A 21,938-nucleotide genomic window follows, 5' to 3' on the forward strand; every position below is an offset into this window, starting at 1 on the left:
CAAGATCATCTTGCATGCAGTTACAATATCCAACAATTATAGTATTTAGTTCTAAGAAGGCCTTTTCTGTTAACTGCAGAGCCTGTGATTAGACACACGATTAAAAAAGGCAGTTAAACAAGAGTTTTTTGCCAACAAACATTTCTGAACCATGGCCTAGAAGAATGATGTTGATTGGCATCTTGATGAGTGAGAACTGTCTTCCTAAATGGACTGTTATTTAATACTGGAATTCAACTGCCAAAGATTCACAAAACACCGGCCACACCTAGGAGCCACGTCTATTTGGAATTCTCTGTTTTTCTCTTTGAAGACACTGCACCTCTGCAAATTTTGTACTCCCTTTCAAGACTTCTGCACTGTTATTGACTTAGTCAAACTTATTTATGGACTGGGGTTTCCCCTTGTTAATCTCTCTGTGATTGCATATGGTGACTTTATCACATTTAGTTGCACAATTTAATAATATATTTGCACGTTATACTAACTTGAGTTATTACCTGCTTATTTATGACTATACCACAGATTGTTCAATAAAAAGAAGAGCACCCATTCTATCAAGAAACAAAATCACAGGATTCTACAGTAATGGAAATGACGTGCAAAGGATCTCATGTGAAAAGTGCTTCTAAATGTTATGGCTGGGCTTAGAGCGCACCATAGAAATGCCTTTCGGCTTTTGGTCTAAACATCTTTAAGTTAAAAGTAAATTATGAATAAAATAGTCTAGTCTTCAGTGCAAAGAAGAAAAACCAAAGAAATGTGGCACTTGCTGTATGAAACAGTAAATCCTCTCATATCTTGTGACTATGGAACTGCCAAAAACCCTTCAGGATATATAAAACAGTCATTGGGCAAATGCCTAACCAGCATGATGAAGAATCACTATAAAAGAGATAAAGAGTACTAACGCAGGCATCTGTGACAGGAAACTGCAAACCCAAAGCTATTTGCAAGCTTCAGATGCACAGTTTGCACATGCCCCTCACACAAGTTTTCATTTGGATTAGGGACTGATGATTTCCCTTTTCAGAAACACAGTGCATATTTGTACTTGCAGATATGTGGCCCAATAGAGCAACAGCTTTTCCAAGTTACTGTAGATCCACAAAGGAGATTTATTTACTTAGGGCTAGTGTTGCTATTTAGAAAGCTGGATCAGAAGTCCTCTGTTTGAATTCCCACTTTCTGTGACAATTACTAGATGACTGGACTGTGGGCCACTCATTCTCTCTCAGCCCAAGCTCCCTCTCAGGTTGCTGTGAATATAAAATGAAAGAGGGAAGATTCATGTGCATTGGCTTAAGCTTCCTGGAAGGAAGGGCATGATAAAAATGCATTAAATAATAATAAATATTAGGCCAACTGAACAAACTGTGAGTCTAGTGGTACCTTTAAGTCCAACAACGTTTTCTCCAGGGTATAAACTTTCATGTACACCCACAAAAGTTTATACACAGAAGAAAACCTTGTTGGTCTTAAAGGTGCCACTGGCCTCAAGTTGTGTTCTGTTGCCTCAGACCAGGCTACCCAGAATCCATTAGGCCAAAGATACACAATAGCCTGTTACAGTCTGCTTGTATTACAACATGAGCCATATTAGGGTGATGCCGCAAGAGGACCGCCAATGTCCTTTTTTATCTTGGTCTGTTCTATGCTTGAGTATCAGGAATTTCTCACGTTTTAGGGTGTTGATTTTGATAACAGATTTATATCTAAAATAGTGTTGCCAGTCTCCTAGTGTGGCTTGGTGATCTCTAGGCTACCAATACAAGTTCCTCTGGGGGGAAAAAATGGCTGCTTTGTATGATGAACTGTATGGCATTAGAGTCCACTGAGCTCCCTCCCCCGTCTAACCCTGGCCTCTACCCCCAAAATATCCAGGAATGTTTCAGTCCACAGCTGGCAATCCTAATCTAAAATTGTTCACTATAGGCAACAAAAACAGTAATGTTAAATGAAGAGAAAGGCATAAAGTCAGGCTTTGCTTTCAGATGGTTAATCAATTTCATACAGACTACACAGTCATATTATTTGTTCTTTAGCAGATGGTTATCAAAATAGAATTGGAAGGTTATTTTTTTCTACCTTTTTGAGAAAGCGGAGAGTGTCTGATAATTTCACAGAGAACAAAGGAATGAAGGGATCTAAAAACAATAAAAAGGAATTTATGTCATAAGGGCTTGTCACAGGAGGGGGTGGGTTCTGTGGGAACGTGGCTTTTTTGGATATTCCAGGCCCCTTTCCTGAACTTTCAGCTTTCATATTTTTCTGAAAAGTATGCCTCTAGCATTTTATTGTAGAGATATAAGAATAAACAGTCAGGGAATAAGCCACTATACCGCTGTGGAGGTGGATTAGACATATGGCTTGGGTCAGAAATGTACCAAAGCCCCTTCCCAGCACCAGAGAAATGTGTGCTTTCTCAAACTCTCACGCTATAGAGATCATAAGATTTCCACACAGATATGCATAATCATTAGGACCAAGCCTGGCAGCAACTTCAGGCAACTTGCATAAATTGCCCAGGCCTGGCTGCTTGCTACTGTTCATTGTCAGCCACTGTGCAAAAGCCAGTGTAGTGCAGGGGGTAAGAGTTTCATACTGGGATCTGGTAGATGCAGTTTGAAATCTTTCCTCTGCTGCAGAAACTCACTGGGCGACTTTAGGTCAGCCACATACTCTCATGGGATCACTGTGAGAATAAAGTGTAGGAGAGGAAAATGGCTGTTGGTCTTTGTTGTGAAGAAAAGTGGAGCATAAATGAAGTAAATAAATATTAAATGTAGCTGAAAATGGCTGGAAGATAAAAGGTCGGTAGGAAGGAGAGCAGGCCCGTAGCTCCAATGGGGCCTGGGAGGAGCCAGGCCCATCCTTTCAACCTCCCCTTTCAACTATAAGGCTCCTCCATTGGAGGGCCCTCAATCTGTCCCCTTTGCTCACCGCCACTCTGAACAAGTAATAGCATTGCCGCTTGTCTTTTCGCTTTCTCTTTCTCCTTCAGTAACACACCTTTTGAACAGGAGATTTTTGCAGGCAAATTCAATGCTCATAAAATCAGAATCATCCCTGAGCATAGAAACGGCATATGGGAGCTTTCTGGAAAGACAAAAAAAAATAGCAGAGAAGAAGAAAATGAGATATCCTCCACAAGTTACTCCAGGTTGCCCACTTGTGCATACACTCCCTTTCTTGGTAAACTGCTAGTAAAAAGCTAAAGGAAGTCCCCTGTGCAAGCACTAGTCGTTTCTAACTCTGGGGTGATGTTGCATCATGACAGACCTTTTACAGGGTGGTTTGCCATTGCCTTCCCCAGTCATCTGCACTTTACCCCCAGCAAGCTGGGTACTCATTTTACCAACCTTGGAAGAATAGAAGGCTGAGTCAACTTTGAGCCAGCATGCACTCTTAGTAGAGACCAATTTTTGAAAAATACTTTTAGGCTTCCCAAATCCCCCGCCTTGCCTGGGGACCCCCGATTTGGAGTCTTCTCCCCCCGCTAGCCAAAAATCTGGAAAGCGGGGGGGAATGGCAACCCTTCCCACCCAGCCCCAATCTCAGCAGCTTCTCCTTGCCCTGCCCTTCCCACCCAGCCCCGATCGCAGCAGCCTTTCTTCAGTTTTCCCAGGCTGCTTCTGGCCCCAATCAGCTGGCTGGTGGAGGGGGGGGGAGAGGGAGCTCCGCCCGCAAAGGACCATGTGCCTTTGCACCTCCAGAGGCTTGACTTCAATTTAGGATGGTGTGTCTGTGAAGAAGTTGGCAGCAAATGGTGAGTAGAGAGGCTGATCCGCTGCTTCAGACTGGCCAGAAGCGGGGTGGTGGGGGGGAGAGGGAAACGTCTTCATTATTCCCTATGTGATCGATTCTCATAGGGTATAATGGGGGATTGTTCTGGAGGTTTTGGGGGCTCTGGGGGAGCTGTTTTTTGAGGTAGAGGCACCAAATTTTCAATATAGTATCTAGTGCCTCTCCCCAAGGTACCCCCCAAGTTTCAAAACGATTGGACCAGGGGGTCCAATTCTATGAGCCCCAAAAGAAGGTGCCCCTATCCTTCATTATTTCCTATGGAAAGAAGACATTTAAAAAGGTGTGCTGTCCCTTTAAATGTGATGGCCAGAACTCCCTTGGAGTTCAATTATGCTTGTCACACCCTTGTTCTTGGCTCCGCCCCAGTGTCTCCTGGCTCCACCCCCAAAGTCTCTTGGCTCCGCACCCAAAGTCCCCAGATTTTTCTTGAATTGGACTTGGCAACCCTAAATACGTTGCATTTTAAATGATTATCTTTTTAATTTAAAGATTAATGTTATGCTGTGCGAAAAGCAACAGCTGCATACTAATCTTGCTGTGGCAGGCTATCAGAAACAAACTACCTGACAGGGCAGGGCAGGCCCTTGAACCCAGCAGCAGGACTCACCTGGGTGAAGCAGGTAGCAACAAGGACAGAAAGGTGCAAAAGCCTTTGGCAACAGGGCAGACTTTGCAATGTCTCTCTAGGCCCAGGTGTTGTGAGGCAAGTCAGGAAAGAGAGGAGAAGGGGGCGAGGATTAATTTAAGGACCAGGTGTGAAGCTAGGAATATAAAAAGGGAGGAAATGGAAGGAGGCTGGCAGGAGAAGAAGAAAGCTGAAGTAAAAGGCAAGCGGGTGTGGTGTAACCTTGAGGTCATGACCGGGCTTGTGGAGTCAGAAGCTTTCTCCGGGACTCAGAGTACACTGTTTCCCTGCCTACTGGGGGTGCTATGCTTCCACACATTTTTGTAAAATTTAAGAAGACTATATATGTGAAGAAAAATATAGATAAAACCTTACCTGTTCTTAGGGTTCTTGTCTAGATAAGCATGGCATGATTCTTTCTTTGCCAGATTTTCTTATGCATGATTAAGGTTGGAGTCATTGCGAAAGGTTTCCCTGTATCCCATGTAACTAGATAAAGGGGCGGGGGGGGGGGGGGAGTTCTCTGAACTGTAGAGTCATTTTTTAAAAGGGATATTTGTCTTGTCTAGTTTTCTCCACCAGCCTGCACCCCAGGAAGATTATCACCCTCCCTGCATCACTGTGGGTGAATCAGTTCTGAAGACAGTCCAGCAGTTCAGCTACCTGGGGTGCATCATCTCCTCAGATGCCAAGATCGACAAGGAGATTGACAACAGGCTGGCAAAGGCAAACCGTGCATTTGGCCGACTGCACAAAAGAGTGTGGAGCAACAAGCATCTGAAAAAAGGCACAAAGATCAATGTTTACAAAGCGGTTGTGATGACAACCCTCATCTATGGCTCCGAATCGTGGGTTTTATACTGTCATCACCTGCGACTCCTTGAGCGCTTTCATCAGCGCTGCCTTCGCACCATCCTCAACATCCACTGGAGTGACTTTGTGACCAACACTGAAGTCCTCAAGCGGGCAGAGGTTACCAGCATCGAGGCACTGCTGTTGAAGACGCAGCTGCGCTGGGCAGGGCATATTTCTAGGATGGAAAACCACTGCCTTCCCAAGATTGCCCTGTATGGCGAACTCTCCACCGGCCATCGAAATAGAGGGGCACCAAAGAAGAGGTACAAGGACTCCTTGAAGAAATCCCTTAGCACCTGTCACATCAACCATCACCAGTGGTCTGACCTAGCCTCAGATCGCAAAGCATGGAGGCACACCATCCACCAGGCTGTCTCTTCCTTTGAGAACACACGCATAGCTGGTCTTGAGGACAAAAGGAGATTGAGGAAGAATCGCACTGCTACAGGACCAACCCTAAATCAGACTTTTCCCTGCAGCCGCTGTGGCCGGACCTGCCTGTCCCACATTGGTCTTGTCAGCCACCAGCGAGCCTGCAGCAAACATGGACTATTGCACCCTTCTTAAATCTTCATTCGCGAAGCCAAGCCGAGAGAGAGAGAGAGTTTTCTCTGTGGCTTTCAGATGAATTCTCTCTCTCACTCACGCTCCCATGCTTATTTTTCCTTATGTAATTTCCACAAGGTGAGTGCTGAGATCTCATTACCACACTGATGTAACTAAGATACTGAGTACAAAATTTCTTGCATTCAGTGTTCCACAAATCAGGGTCACCTATAAAGTGTTCTCTAATCATGTTGCTATGGCTTCCATCCATGTCATAAATTACTGACTTGTGAATGTTCTTAAAAACTCTTTATCAGTGTGTTCTGAGCCACGTGGAAGCCCGTATGAGAAAGTGCTATTGACATAATGCAGGGGTGGGGGGAGCGTTTAGATCAGGCCTTGCATAATAAGGTAGATCCTGGATCTCACCACAAGGGGGCGCTTTTGGAACAAATGTATATAACTTTAACTTCTAGGTAAAGGTTAACTCTGGGTGACTTCACTGTGTGTAAAACAAGCATGAAAATCCAGGCTAAATTGGAACAAGTTTGCTTGACTTATTTTTTAAAAAATTATTTGCCTTTTGTGAATGCCTCCCGGGTTCTGACTTTGGGTTAAGGCAGTACTTAAGTAAAGATGCATCTAGCCGTGCTGTTAAGTAAAGATGCACCTAGCAGTGCTGTGTATAGTATGGTGTTCAAATGATTTATATTCCAAGTTGAACAAAGCAGGAGTCAAGTGGTACCTTTAAGACCAACCAATTTTTATTTATCAAAGAATTCAGGTTTTCACGGCTGGTAACATCATTAGGGTTTGTAGAATCTTTCGGGATCAAGTGCCGTGTTCTACTGGAGAAAGTTTTCCTTCCAGACGTTTCGTTCTCAGCTGCGGAGAACATCCTCAGTGGCGTTGCAGCCAGAGCAGGCGCTCAGACCTTCTTGGCTGCTGTGCATTGAGTGGGGCCAGGGCTGCTGGAGAGCTGCTATTTGTAAATTTTTATTTAGAACGTAAGCTTTCGTTGCTCTTAAGCACACTTCATCAGATGAGGAATCCAGCACAATGAGCAAAACCATACATAGCTGAGCAGAGCCATACATAGCAGGTAGGCCACTGCCTTGGATCTATGTATTGTAAGTGTAAGGCATGTGAGCCACTAGTCATGATATATTGTCCATCTGTCTTGTGATATATTCTCCCTCATCTAACTCACTTAATCCTGTGATCTTTAATGGCAGTCTACAAGATAGAACAGTTCTGATAGAGAGCAGTTTCACCTTTATGTGATGATGCTGCTAACTTACAGAGGCAACTCTCAAGGCCATATTTATCCATTTCCTAAAGTGCAGATGAAGAGCTGTCAAATGAAAGGAATTTCCAGGGACTACTAGAACTGTATTAAAAGTACTCATCCATGTTTGCTTGCTCCCATCTTTATAGTTTATTTAATTTCTATATTTTTATTTAAAATGCCTGCCTTTTAACCATGCTTTGTAGGATGATTTACAAGAATAAAAGAGAACAATATCTATGAAATGTATTTAGGGGAGGCAGCTCTTCAGAGTCTGGAGGAAAGCTTTCTTAGTGAATATTAGATGTCTTAGCCACCAGTGGAACTTCTGTAGTTAGAGGCAGTATGTCTTTGAGTGTCTTCCTCTGCCCTTTCTCAATTGTGACTTTTCCAAAGGCATTTAGTTGAAACAGAATGCTGTACTATGTGGACCAGCAAGGCAATTCAGATTATCATACTATGTTTTAGGGAGGGTTACATAACTGCAAAGCACGTTGTCTCTGTGTTGCAATACATTTATGCTGTCTGGTTTCTTGAAAGCCATTTAAGCATTTTTATTGCTAGCTCTAAGAAAGTTTTTAAAATAGTTCCCAGAAACAGTTTGCAGTTCTGAGATCCTCTCTCCTCCAAAAAAAGTACATGAGGAGAAGGAACTGTGACTTTCCATAATTAGAAAGGTACTTTGCAAGTTCACTGTAAGTAAAACAAATTCTGTGTACAAGTTAAAGCAGTATGTGGTGCTACTGACTGAGAGCAAGGAGTCCCAAAATATGAGACAGGCCACATTACAAGAGTATGAATGATAAAATATTGCCATGTTGTATGTGTCAACCACTGGAGCAGGAATAAGGATATGAATTGCCCTACCCCCATTTGTTCTTGTTTCAGAAGTTTTTTTTCATTGTTTGTTATTGTACATGTTAATTTTTGTTACTACATTTCTTTTAGTGCCACAGTAGTTTTATATCAATAAGAGATACTGCTGATGGTAATGTTTTTGTTCTCTGTCCAGTTTGGATGAAATGTGCAGAGATAGTTCCGTCTTTGCACTCATAAATACAGAGAAGCAGAGAGAATTAAAGCCACCAGGTAAAGGAAAGCATATGGAAGGTAGAAAAAGTCACACACCAGTTAAATAGCAAAGCATCAGAAATAATCTGACAGTCTCGACTCAAAAAGAAGAGAGCTATATCAAAGAAAGGGGGGGAGAAGTTGGTGAGAGTCACTGCTGCTTATTAAGTTAAGAAAGTGGTCTCAGCCAGTGTGATGTAGTGGTTGACTGTCAGACTAGGATCTGGGAGATCCAGGTTCAAATCCCCACTCTTGTCACAGCTGGATGACTGTGGGCCAGTCACATACTCTCAAACTAACTTGCCTCCCTGGTTGCTTTAAGGAGGCCAGGAGAACGATGTACACCACTTTGGCGCCCCAGAAGGGGAGAAAGGCATGAAGCAAAATAATAGAAATGAGATAAAATTGCACCGATGGATAGAAATACTGTGCAAGAGAGACTCCTTGGCTTAATTCCATTCTGTGCAAAATCTGTTTGGCTCCTGATGGTGGGAACTCTTTGACATCTGTTTCATATCTTGTGATCCATATTGATTCTTTCCTCCTTCTTCTAACCACCTTGAACTTCATAAATCATACCCTCAGCCACCAAGGAATAGGGCTGAAATGTTATGGACAAAGCTTTTTTAAAAAGTGTTTTTTGGGGGACAGCCCATCCTTATGTAGGGAGGTCAGGTGTAGCATTGATAGCGTCTCTCTTCCAATTTATTTGCAACATCAACAGATGGAGTACAATCATAGAGTGATTCTTTAATGCAATGCTGGCTACAGCTGTTGGAAGGAATGAATACCAAAAGCAACACCAGTATTACTCAGAAAGCATAATCTTATCTCTGTGAGTTACCCCACATCTGCAAGACAAACATCCTTCTGTTGTTCTAAAGAGCATTGATAAAAATATACAGGCATTGTTAGGAAATGCTGATGAATCTCTATGAAGAAAGGTTGAAACGCTTGGGACTCTTTAGCTTGGAGAAATGTCGACTGCGGGGTGACATGATAGAGGTTTACAAGATAATGCATGGGATGGAGAAAGTAGAGAAAGAAGTACTTTTCTCCCTTTCTCACAATACAAGAACTCGTGGGCATTCAATGAAATTGCTGAGCAGACAGGTTAAAATGGATAAAAGGAAGTACTTCTTCACCCAAAGGGTGATTAACATGTGGAATTCACTGCCACAGGAGGTGGTGGCGGCCACAAGCATGGCCAGCTTCAAGAGGGGTTTAGATAAAAATATGGAGCAGAGGTCCATCAGTGGCTATTAGCCACAGTGTGTGTGTATATATAATTTTTTTTTGCCACTGTGTGACACAGAGTGTTGGACTGGATGGGCCATTGGCCTGATCTAACATGGCTACTCTTATGTTCTTATGATCTTCTGGTAAAGGCCATTTTGAAAAAGGAGCATTTCATTTATGAACAAACAGAACCACAGTCCCTTTTGCATTTATTCAGAGGATGTTCCAGGACTGTTTCTTTACAATATAGCACTATTGCCTTTATAAAAAGGCTTTCCCTAATAATTCAGTTTGGCACAGTATGCGAAATGCTAGGAGAGCAGGAGCATTCCTGACCTCATCTGTTGTTGTTGACATTATCCTACAAAATCCTACAATATAATTTCTGCATTGTAGAACATGATGTTAATGCTTCATTTCAGATATCTACTTTCTTTCTGGTTCCTGCAATTCTAATCCTATAACACTGTTTATTAAATGTCCGATCATATTAATTTAATCCACCCTGGGTGAGGTCAGACGTTCATAAAATCCCGCTAAAGGCATGAGTGGAGTCCGGAAGCATGTCGGATTTTAAGCGGTTGTCCAAACGTCAGCATCTGCGAATGGTGGTTAGCTTGTTTGAGTCCCGCGTTGAGACGACTGGGGCGTGGACTAATTTGATACTGCTTTAAATCCGGAACAAAATTCTTCTGACTGTTCCTGAGCGGAATTTCTCTGTTTGAACGCTATATATATATGGATAAAATGTTTAATATGGATTTTATATATATATATATATATTTGTGTGTGTGTGTGTATATTAAAAATGCTTCAACAAAAATCACTGAGAATCACTGACGTAAGGGTGGGTATTTCCACAATGCACTAGGGCCCAGCCATAGCACTGAATGCCAGCCTACTAGGGCCAAGCAGCAGAACCCAGTGCCAACCTACTAGGGCCCAACAGCAAAAGCCAGTACCCTTGTGGCGAATGCCATGCCAGCTTGAGCAGGCTAATTTCAAGCCCAGAATCAAAGTAAGGGGGAGGAGGGTTGCAGGACAGCAGAACCAGTGCAATGGTGGTTGCCCAGCAGCAGAAGCCAGTGCCAACTTACTAGTGCCCAGCAGCAGAAGCCAGTACCACTGTGGCAAATGGCAGCTCGATACTACTGGGCTTCTCTGTATTGGGCTGGCCTTGATTCAGGTGGGCTAACAAGTCAAGTTCAAGTTCAAAACCTTTAATGGCATAATAGGGCTAACAAAATGTACTTTTGAATGTCCTGCTGAGTTTCTACGGCTCTTGTTTCTGCCAATTATTTTTTAAAAAACCTTACTGGGATTCTCTGGTGTGACTTGGTTAGTTGCTGCCACATTGCCACAGGTTCTGATTCTGGGCACCAGTAGGTTGGCATTGGGTTCTGCTTCTGGGTACTAATAAATTGCACTGGTTCTGCTGTCCATGCAGAAATCTCTCCCCCACACTTTATTTCAGGGTTTCCAAATCTGACCTTAGTCCAGTTGGATTTTGGCACTGCCACGGTGGCACTGGTTCAGCTTCTGGCCTTGCAAACATGCCCCCTCCCCGCACCTCACTTTTTACTGCAGAGACTTTCTGGGACAATCTGCTGGGCTTGTTGTATACCTTTGCTTCCCCCCTTTGGAAACAATGGAGGACGAGGGCACCCTCTTTGGGTGCCTGTAGAATTGGACCCTATGGTTCAATCTTTTTGAAACATGGATGTTCTTTTGGGGAGAGGCTCTAGGAGCTACACTGAAAATTTAGTGGCTCTACTTCAAACTCCCTCTTCCCCAGCCCACTGAATATGCCCTAGGAGGTTTGCCATGGACTAAAATGGAATCCCATAGGATTCCAAAATTTTACCTAAATTCCAGTACAATACCAATATTGGAATTTGGGTTTTCAAGGCAATACTAAACTTTAAGGGTCCAAATGCCCCAAATAAAAAAAAAATACAATTTTTTTTTTCACATACCTATAACTGCTGTTCTTCACTGCTCTTTCTCATCTTACTCTCTCAACATTTCATCACCTCTCACTGGTTGCTCTTAGCAAGACACAGAACCTAACTTGTCTGTCACGGAGCCTATTCCTGTATGGTGGCCTTGGGGCTTCCCTCTGGGTGTTTTGACTAACTGGGGGTCCTCAGTTGTGGGAAGACCCTCCCTCCCTCCTCTGATGAGTTTACAACTTATTTTAGCACCAGGCAAGGTTCTGACACAGAGCTGGACAGGGGCAACCATATAGCGTGTTTGAGTTTCACCGCCAGAAAATAAAACAGGTGTACATTGTCAAAAAAGGTTGATAAAACAATAAACCTATGTCAAGACCTATTGAGGGTTTTCTACCTATAGTAGTGATACTTAGCACAAAAGAAGGTTCCATCCATACGCTGACATCAGTTACTTCTCTAAAGGCACCATCTCTATGGAAACAGGGCTGCTGTTTTCTTTCAAACAAGAACTATTTTTTTCATGTTACATAATGTTGGTTTTTGGCAAACAGGCTGTGGTATTTCCTGAAGATTCAAAGGGATTTTCTCACCCATTCCCTTCCCCTTTTTTCCTTGCAAATACAAGAATTTACCAGAGTGTTAGCTGGAATCTAATACAGATAGATAGCAATGCCATAGTGATCTGCTTGTTTTCTGGGAGTATATTGTTCTGAAGGATAATTCTCCTGACATTTCTTATGTCCAATTTAATCAATTTGTTTTCTACTGGGGCAGGGGGGGTTAGCAAGTTGATACACAAGCTGTGTGCAAACTGGGGAAATGCTGCAGGCTTCAGCACCTTCATTTAAAGGGTCTCAAATAGCAGTAATTCATTTTTTTTTCATACTCTGTCTATGAATGTAGCTATACTGGATGTCCGCTGCCCCAATGTTTTAAATGTTTTAAATGCCAAATGTTTTAAATGTTTTAATGTTTTTAATGGTTTAATACTTAAATTTAAATGTTTTATCTTTAACTTCTATTTATGTTATATTCTTGTGTTGTAAGCCGCCCTGAGCCACTTGTTGGGAAGGGCGGGATAGAAGTCATAAAATAAATAAATAAAATAAAATAAAATAAATACATTGGAATGCTTTCTTCCCGTTTCATTGTATCTGAAGAAGTGTGTGCGTAACACACGGAAGCTTATACCTTGAATAAAGCTTTGTTGTACTTAAAGATGCTACTGGACTTTTACTTTATTCTGTTGCTTCAGACTAACTTGGCTACCCACTTGGAACTAAAAGTAACAGGCAACATCTTTGCCTGCCATTTTTGAGCATGCCTGCCTGCAATAATGGGTGAGATAGAACAATGGCCTGACTGAAGGCCAAACTTGATGAAAAGTTCAGAAATAGGAAGATGAATTTCCTGAGTATTTTTAAATTAGTCAATAGCAGCTACATAGGGAAAAGTGAGCTAATATTTCCCCCCTTTTTGTTTTCCTGACCTCAGGGAACTATTTGTTCTGTTGGGAACAACAACCAGCTGATAAACCTCCAGTGGAGCCAATAGCAACTTCAGGGAACTATGCAAGAGAAGAAAAATAGCATGAAGTTAATTGGTTAATCCAATCAAAATCAGGGCCCTTTACTATTAAAAATCCTCAGGAGATCCATAGGAGATCTATTTTGACTCTTAGTAACAGGCAGCTGTTCCACAAAATGCTGTTTCCAATTTTAAATGAAAGGAGATCATTTTTACACACACACAATCTTGGGGACCAATCTTTCCTTTCCCACATATAGGTTGTGAGCTTTTCCATCAATATTACATATGATGGCATTAAGGAAAACGTATTATTTCATGTCTGGAAAGAGTGTCTCATGTATTTTTGCTATAATGTACAATGTATAGAGCTCATTAAAAAGCAATGTATTTATATGTGCATAAATGTAAATATTTACTTTGCATTGTATTTTGTAAGATGTAATCATTAAAAATGAAGATAGTTTCCTTCATTTTCCTTTTTTTTTTTTTGCAGGATTGTTTCTCACAGCCATTTTGCCACAGACATAGAATGACAACATCCTCATCTCATTTTCTGTATTCTGTAACAATCTGCTTTGTGTGATTCTGTTGTCAGGATGGTGTAAACTTTAGCTCTGCTGGTCTTCACAGGATTTGATAGATCCACAAAAAGAAAATGTAGCTTTAACTATGTATTGGTCATTTGTGCTCATAATCCATGAACCTCAGAAGAATGGGTTGTTGGTGTGACATTTGTGTGTGCAGTTGTGAAGAAATAAATTAGTCCATCAACATTTTGTTTGCTGTTTATTTTGTTTTCTTAAATTATAACAATCATATTTTTATAAATGAATGAATCAGTTTAAGCTTTCTTGAGAATGATTTCACTAGAGATAGAAGTAATATATTGGGGGGTTGTTTTGTTTGTTTTTACAGAAAATGAGAGTTTTGATGAGATTATACCTTTTTTTAATGGCCACATGTATGACTTTTAGAGGAACACGAGGTGGGGTCCACAAAACTCACTAGGGGGGAATCTCATATCTCCCCCTTCACTGGCTCAGGCCCAACCACTCACTACAGCATGTCTGGGAGCCTCTCCAAGCCCCAAGTGGCTCCTTGCATGTGCCATGATGGGGGCCAAGCCCAGAACAGTCCCCATTTCTGCCACCACAGCTGGACTCAGAGCAGCTCCCATGTCTGCTGCAGATGGCCCCTGAGTAGCTCCCCCATGTGCCTCTGCTGTAGGGTTGCCAAGTCCAATTCAAGAAATATCTGGGGACTTTGGGGGTGGGGTCAGGAGATATTGGAGATGAAGTCATGAGCAAGGTTGGAACAAGTACAATTGGATTCCAAAGGGAGTTCTTGCCATCATATTTAAAGGGATGACACACCTTTTCAATGCCTTCCTTCCATAGGAAATAATTAAGGATAGCGGCACCATCTTTGGGGGCTCATAGAATTGGACCCCCTGGTCCAATCTTTTTGAAACTTGGGGGATATTTTGGAGAGAGGCACTAGATGCTATACTGCAAATTTGGTGCCTCTACCCCAAAAAACAGCCCCCCCCAGAGCCCCAGATACCCGCGGATCAATTCTCCATGATTTTCTATGGGAATAAATCTCCATAGGGAATCAGCAGACATTTCCCTCCCCTCCCCCCGCTTTCTGACGACCCTGGAGCGGGGGGAGGGTCTCCAAAACAGGGGATCCCCTGCCCCCACCTGGGGATTGGCAACCCTATCACACCCCCTGATGCCAAACCAGCTGGAACTGCCTTCCTGTGCATTCCTGCTAAAAAAAAAAAAGCCCTGGCTAAAATAGAAGAGATTGGATTTATACCCCACCCTTCATGATCTGAAGGAGTCTCAGCAGCTTACAATCTATCTTCTTTTCTCCTCTCCACAACAGACACCTTGTGTGAGAACCTGTGACTGACTCAAGGTCACATCAGCAGGTGCGTGTGGAGGAGTCGGGAATCAAACCTGGTTCTCCCAGGTACGAATCTGCACACATAACCACTACACCAAACTGACTCTCTAGATTGTTATTAGTATGTGCATTAAACCAAGACTCATTCACCAGTCCTAAGTAATGAATTGATAGACTACAAATATTGTTAATAATAATTTACATAACAGTGTTTATGTATGATCTTGATGGATAGTATTGTATTTTTGTGGTTCCATTTGGATAACTGTGGTATTTTAAAAAGCACTTTTGCTATACAAGAAAGATTAGTTTGATTACACCCTTCCAGTAATGCATGTGGAGATACTTCAGTTTTAATGATATACAGAAATGTTCTAATAAGTCACTAGAAAGAAGCTGAAAACACTCTCAGCCTCTTATGGAAAAATTGTTTATTGGAGTATATGTCAAGAAGCAGCCTCAGTCTTGTATCATGAAATTTTGTCATTGTACTTTACATCATAAGGTTAAACATATGAAGTGGGCAGGGATTGTGGCTCAGTGATAGAGCATCTGCTTTGCATGCAGAAGGTTCCAGATTCAATCCTGACATCTCCAGCTAAAAGGATCAGGTGGTAAGTGATGTTAAAGACCTCTCTACTAGAAGAGCTCCTGTTATTCTCACCTTGAGAAACCAATGATCTGATTCAGTATAAGGCAGCTTCATGTGTACTTAGTGTTATGATACATAATTGGAACAGATCTGAATCAGGACTGTAGTGATGGGAAGGTTAACTCTCCCTTTCTTGAATAAAAGTGCCACTGGACTCAAACTTAGTTCTTCCCTTAACCCAAAGAGGCATTGTACATTTAAGCTGGGAGAATCAGCTGAAGGATACAGAGTCAGAAGCAGGTAACTGGGATAGCCACCAATGTGTACCAGGATTTTTCTCTTTAGGAGAACTCTTAAAATAAACCATGCAAATGCTGAACTGGAAAGGTTTTTATTTTTAAAAAGGAAAATGGAAATAAACAAAAATGCATACACACACTGAAACACACAGAAGAACTAACTAAGAAAAGCAGGGAGTAAGGGGAGTGATTTCTAGAGAAGGATGGTAATGACCGATCTTGATGAGGTCCATAGAAGTAGCAACCTGAAGGACAAAACAGCCAGCGTCTGGGGAGGTGTGTGTGAGAGAAGAGCCCACAAAGTTTAGGTGAATGTGGTTGGTACCAGGAACACAGACTGCTGGGTAGCAGGGGGCCATAGTTATAGGGCAAAATGTACCCTTAGGCAAGAATGACAGGCTTGCCAGAAAACAATGACTTAGTGGTTTTATCAGGCGTAGACAAAAGGTGTGACAGGCTTGATGGTTCTACAAGCACTGGATGGGAAGAGCAATTGGGAAGAGAAAATATTTAAGCATTGATTAATTGCGGCTTAATCAGGGGGTAATGGGTGAGGCTGTGGTGCTGATGGGATTATGCTGAGTGAATTAATAGGTCCTGGGTAACCCATGTTCTAAAGTCCTGCATCCCTCCAGGGCAAGGAAGAAGTAGTAGGCAGCCAGCTGCTCTGACTTGCTTTTAAAAATAGTTTTTCCAGGCTCATGCCTGGCTGACATTCATCTTGCTCCCAAGCAGTACCCTGCATCTCAAATATTGGGGTGATATTAAGAGGGCTGTTTCTCTCTTTATCCATAAACTGTCCCTCTGTGGGAGTAGGGGTCTGCCTGCTAACATGACCAGAAATACATTCCATGTTCCTGAACAAAACTACCCCAGACAGATTAAATGTATTACATTTGGATGCAATATACTGCATGCATATTCTGCCAAGGAAATTTTCCGTAGTTAAAAATTGTTCCATGGGACTGGTTCTGAAACATTTCCCAGAGCTCAAACATTGTTAATTTGATGCTAGTGCTAGTTCCAATGATCAGGAGTTCACAAATGCAACGACTACTGTTTCCAAACAACATGATTATTCATCTTACTTTTCCCTGCTTACCAATTGCTGGCAAACCATAAGATCCATGAGTTACCAGATGGTCTCATCACACTGCTCACTCCATTAACCACGGAGTCCATTCCCTGTGTGTTTTAAAACCGACTGGCTGGGAAGAAGCAATGGAACTACTGGTTCTGTGTAGTAGTTTCAGTCTGTGCTGTAAGTTTTGAGATCCTATACCAGGGGTGGCCAATGGTAGCTTTCCAGATGTTTTTTTGCCTACAACTCCCATCAGCCCCAGCCAGCATGGACAATGGCTGGGGTGTGAAAAAAATACCCCTACTTCCAGAACGTCGTAGTCACCTGCTTGGTTGCCAGGGTGCCTGGAGACTCAGCTCACACACATCTGCTAGGAGAACATGGGCTTTGTCTAACCAAACTGGAAGGGACTTATGAGTACCAACAGCCATAACGTTGCAGCAGCACTCCGTGTCTCTGGAGGAGTGCTAACCAGGAGGACAGATGGTTTCCAGTCGCCCCGTGCTATCTCCATCTTGGCTTTGGAAGCGGACGAAGGTGCGCCGCTAGGAACTGTTCAGGCAAGCGGTTTCTAGCCTCGATCATAGAATCCACTTTGGGAGGTTAACACCACCAGCAGCTATCTTCCTGCAGTGCCAGACTCCATTTCAGCGAAGCGGGAGGCTCACATACTCAACAGATGTCACCTATGCATAAGAGCCATCAAGCTTATCTTAGGCATGGATCCTGCCAGACCACCTAAGCCTTTGTCCAACAGAACTCAAGACAAAGACTGGTGCCAATAGAAGATTGAAGAGGAGGAAGAACATCTTCACCCACAGCCAAGTCCCATTGTATAGACTGGGTGTTACCTAGGTAGCAATTTGGCCATCTATTGTCCCCTTTTTAGATAAGTTTGATAGACTTAAGTACCCCCCACCTTAACAATTGTTCCCATTCTTTCCCTTAACGGTCATCCTGGAGCCTCCCCCTTGGTCCATTGTTACCTGGAAGTCCAATCAGGTAACTAAGGCCAAGTCTGCTCATTGGCTAGCTATGAGCATCCAATCAGGGAATGCCAATTAACTGGCTATTGGCTACTGCAGAAGTCCAGCCCTTATGGTCACTGCAGGGCCTCCCCTCTTTCTGAGGTCATGTACCAGCTGACCACTGTCATCCGCCCTTGTACCTCCCATTCCCTGAGGGCTCAAGGTAGTCCTTATAACCTGTGACCCAGCTCCTCACAGGTGTGCATCTAGCAGTACCCCAGTTCCGCTGTCTAGATACATCCTCGATTCCTGATCAGTTGAGGTTCCCCTCCCTCTAGTCCTCGTTTGTCGCCGTTGGAGCCTTCCTTGAAGACTACGATCGGTAATTATCACCCTGTTTGTCCATCCTTGTGTTATCTCTGAATCTATCTCTATTTTTCTTAGGACAGTATGTGTGTTTTTATGAGTTTATTGTCTTGTATGTATGCCTATATTTTTCTGGAACAAATTTTAATTGTTTTTACTTAATTAGTGTCCCTGGTAAATTTAAGCAATAATTTCTGGACTTGTATCCTGTATATACATAGATTAAAAGATCCTGTTTAAGCCAGGTGCCCACCTGTCAATTCCCCAACCTCGTTTTGAGGGCATTTTGGCTTACAGGGGCTGATGGGAGTTGTAGGCAAAAAACATCTGGAGAGCTACCATTGGCCACCTCTGTCCTGTACCCTTACATTGACACACACACACAGAGGTCCTGAAGACCTGGAAAAGCTAAACTTCTCGGTCCATGGCTGAGTTATGCTCGCAACTGACTGTTCAGGTAGACTCAGCAAGGAAACACACACACACAAAGATTTTAAATAAAGTAGTGTGTATTGTACAAGTATTTACAAGGTGAATATATACAAGAGCTTGCACAGAGTGCCAAAGTGCTTCGACAATCATCAGATAAATCCCAAGGGGAGAACACTAAGTAACCCATGTGCATTTATACTGAGGCGGGAGCCAAGAAGGAAATATTGGAAAGAGTTTTTAGATTTATGGAAAGAGAATATATTAGGATGCAGGGGTCAAAAGAGACAGGCCTGCTCGGGCATGTCCCGACTTGCCTGGCTAATAGACTGTATTGGCTCAGGTTAATTTAGGCTTGCTGGCATAAGCATTTAGGCTTAGCTGAGCTCAGGTATATAGAAATAGCAAGATAGCTCGGTTTAGCTCAGGCTCCCGACAGTAGTATTTTGGCTTGGGGTGGCTCAGGCTTTGCAGGTGTTAGAAGCAAAAGGAAGCAGAAAGACTTCCCACAAACAGAACAACCAAAAACCACAGAGGAAAGTTGCCTAGGAAACAGATGGACCAAAAGAGGTTAGAAGAGGAACTGATAGGCGACCGAAAGGGGAACATGTTGTATAAACGTAGCATGTTGTATAGACGTTGACTTTTGGGTTTTTGGGCTTTTGGTTTTGGTTTATGTGGTTTATGCAAAGTTAACTGAACGAAGTCAACAGTTGTGCAAATGGTATATAAGGCCTGTGTGCCTCTGTGATTTTGCTCAGACTCTCGGGTCTGCAGCCCGTGTACAGGGCCCATGTGCACGTTAAATAAAGAAAGCTGTTTTCCTGACTTCTCCTCATGCTGCCTTTGTTATTGATCCGGCTGAAATTGGTAATGTATGACCTTTTCCTGCTACAATACTACAGCCAGCCAATAGTAACATAGTGCTGAGTCATTTACCCACTCCCACATGTCCTTGTACAGAGAAAAAAAACCTGCACACCTGACTCAGCTCACATGATCTTATCTGTCACTGGCTGTCACTCTCAGATGCTCACAATCTAAGCATTGCATCATACATTATACAGACTCAACTACTGACAAAACTGGTTACTGATAGTTAAAGATATAACAATACCAGGGGTCAGAAAGTATGCAGTGCAATATGGGGGAGGGGGGATGCCTGCAATTACTTACAATTTATCTTCAATGAACCAAACATTATGTTCATGCATTCCTCTCACAAAAGTTCCGCCATAACTTTGATTTTATCAATGAGAGTTCAAAAGGGCCCTATGCAGGACTTAGGGGAATGAAGACAAGGAGCATTTGTCAAGCATGCGGGTTCAATGATGAGTCGAAGTTGATACAAAGACTCCGTTTATTGATAGACTGATACTTTAGCCAAAGGTATTTCTTGAGAGTAATGAAACTGATACATTGATACAAAACTTTCCAAGGAAGGGGGCTGCGGGGAAGCATTCACACCTAAACTATCAGACTGTATATTTTCCCAGGACGTTTATCAGAACTTTGTCCTTGCTTTCGCCAGATATCTCATCCTCCCTCCGGAGGATATATGGGAAGGTGCTGATTACTTTGTTCCCTTCACACTACTCTAAATTAACAGCCATAAAGCGGGAAAAGAAAAGGGAAAGAATAACATACAAATGAACTGGGGTCCTTCATGACAATTCACAGACCAGATATAGGCAGGACCCTAAAGTAATCAATTGGCGATAATGTTCAACCATGCTTGACAGCATTAACTTCTCCAGTTTCCAGGTAGGAATGGAGCCAATGGAGAGATGGTGGTAAGGGTGAGTAAGGAACTGATTGGAAAGGATAGGGCCATGTTGCCATATTGCAGAATTCACAGCCTAAGGCAAATGTATCTCACCATATGGATGAGATGGCTTTAATTATACTGAAACTCTGGATGTGCATTTGCCACTTCAAAGTCTACAATATTTGTGTATAAATGTATCTATATATAACACATGACACCATGCATTCACATGGTGTATCCTAGGGTTGTATCCTAGAGCACCCATCCAAAGGGATCTGTGTTTTTTGCTGATTGGCCACTTAATCTGCAGCCCTCTCCATAGAAGAAGAAGAAGATATTGAATTTATATTCAATATATCCCCTCCCTCATACTACGAATCTCAGAGTCTCTGAATCTCAGAATCTCATAGCAACACAAACTGTTTTGGGGGAGGGGAGGAGTGTGGAGGGCTGCAGAAGTTGGGAAGAGATAAGAACTTTCCATTCCATAATTGAGTCTGTACTCCTGATTCTTTTGATTACACATTTAAGAACAGTTCGGAAAACAGTCAGCACAGTGCACTGGTGTGAAAACAGGCAACAATATAACTGAGTAATTAACTTCCAAGTTAATTAACATACAAGGTGAGGATCTTATTGTAGTAGCCAGCTCACCTGGTGGATAACCCCATGCAATCCATCTTCAAGGTAAACATTCCATCTAGCCTGACTAGATGTTGCAAAAGGGAGAGGAATATTTTCCTGGGTCAGCCATAGGTACAAGATGCTCTGCAATGGTGGCAAGATGCAGGATATTACTTGGCTTTCTCCCTTCTGGTATATGCTACACTCAACAGGCATAGAAGCTTTCCAGCCTGAAGATGGGAGCTGGTCTGTTAACATGCTGATAACACAACACAGTGTAGAACAGAAACTTTGCATTCAAAACCTGAGGTTTCTGACATGGTGAACACACTCCTGAAGTCTTGCCAACACAAATTTTTGACTACTGAAAAGCAGTAATGTATACACTCTCTGCCTGTAGTTGCAGCTAGTCAGACACACGTCTCAGATATGACTCACAATATTCCAATTGTCTTGGAACTTGCACCCTCAGATATCTATTTGACGCCTTTCCAGCTATAGCTTCACAGAAGGCAATGGGAAATATTTTACTTAATTCAAAACATACTAGCTTTACTCAGCTGTGGTGTGAACTGTGTGCAAATAAAATGTTATTATGGCTATCAGAATATATTTTGTAACCAAAATACCCTCCACTTTCCCAAGATGATTTGACTATAGATGGGAGGGGAACGCCACAAACAATGGGTGTTTCATGAGGACCATCCCTGCATGTCATGTGCATATAACATCAACAAAATGTCAAGCTAGCATCTCAATAGCTTACTTACCTTAACCTGTAGTAATACTTCCTATAAATGGTGACCGAGTTATTGTAGAAATGTTGTGCTGTTTTCAATTACTCTACTAAGCATGATAAATCCAGGCGGACAGCTGTGTTGGTCTGAAGAAGATGAAGAAGATATTGGATTTATATCCCACCCTCCACTCTGAAGAGTCAGAGCAGCTCACAATCTCCTTTACCTTCCTCCCCCACAACAGACA

At 42.5% G+C, this 21,938-nt stretch overlaps 1 protein-coding gene across 1 annotated transcript in view; it reads left to right on the forward strand.

Annotated features, from left to right (window-relative positions):
* Positions 1-4,479: 4,479 nt before the first annotated feature.
* The window catches only part of SUCNR1 (succinate receptor 1), a 39,577-nt gene continuing 22,118 nt past the window's right edge, over positions 4,480-21,938 (forward strand). Inside the window, exons 1-2 of the mRNA XM_060240896.1 lie at positions 4,480-4,634; positions 14,807-14,893. The gene's annotated coding sequence lies outside the window, so the exon portion shown is untranslated. The remainder of the gene's footprint in view (positions 4,635-14,806; positions 14,894-21,938) is intronic.

This window comes from Heteronotia binoei, chromosome 6 (assembly GCF_032191835.1).
Source record: "Heteronotia binoei isolate CCM8104 ecotype False Entrance Well chromosome 6, APGP_CSIRO_Hbin_v1, whole genome shotgun sequence".
Classification (NCBI taxonomy): Eukaryota; Metazoa; Chordata; class Lepidosauria; order Squamata; family Gekkonidae; genus Heteronotia; species Heteronotia binoei.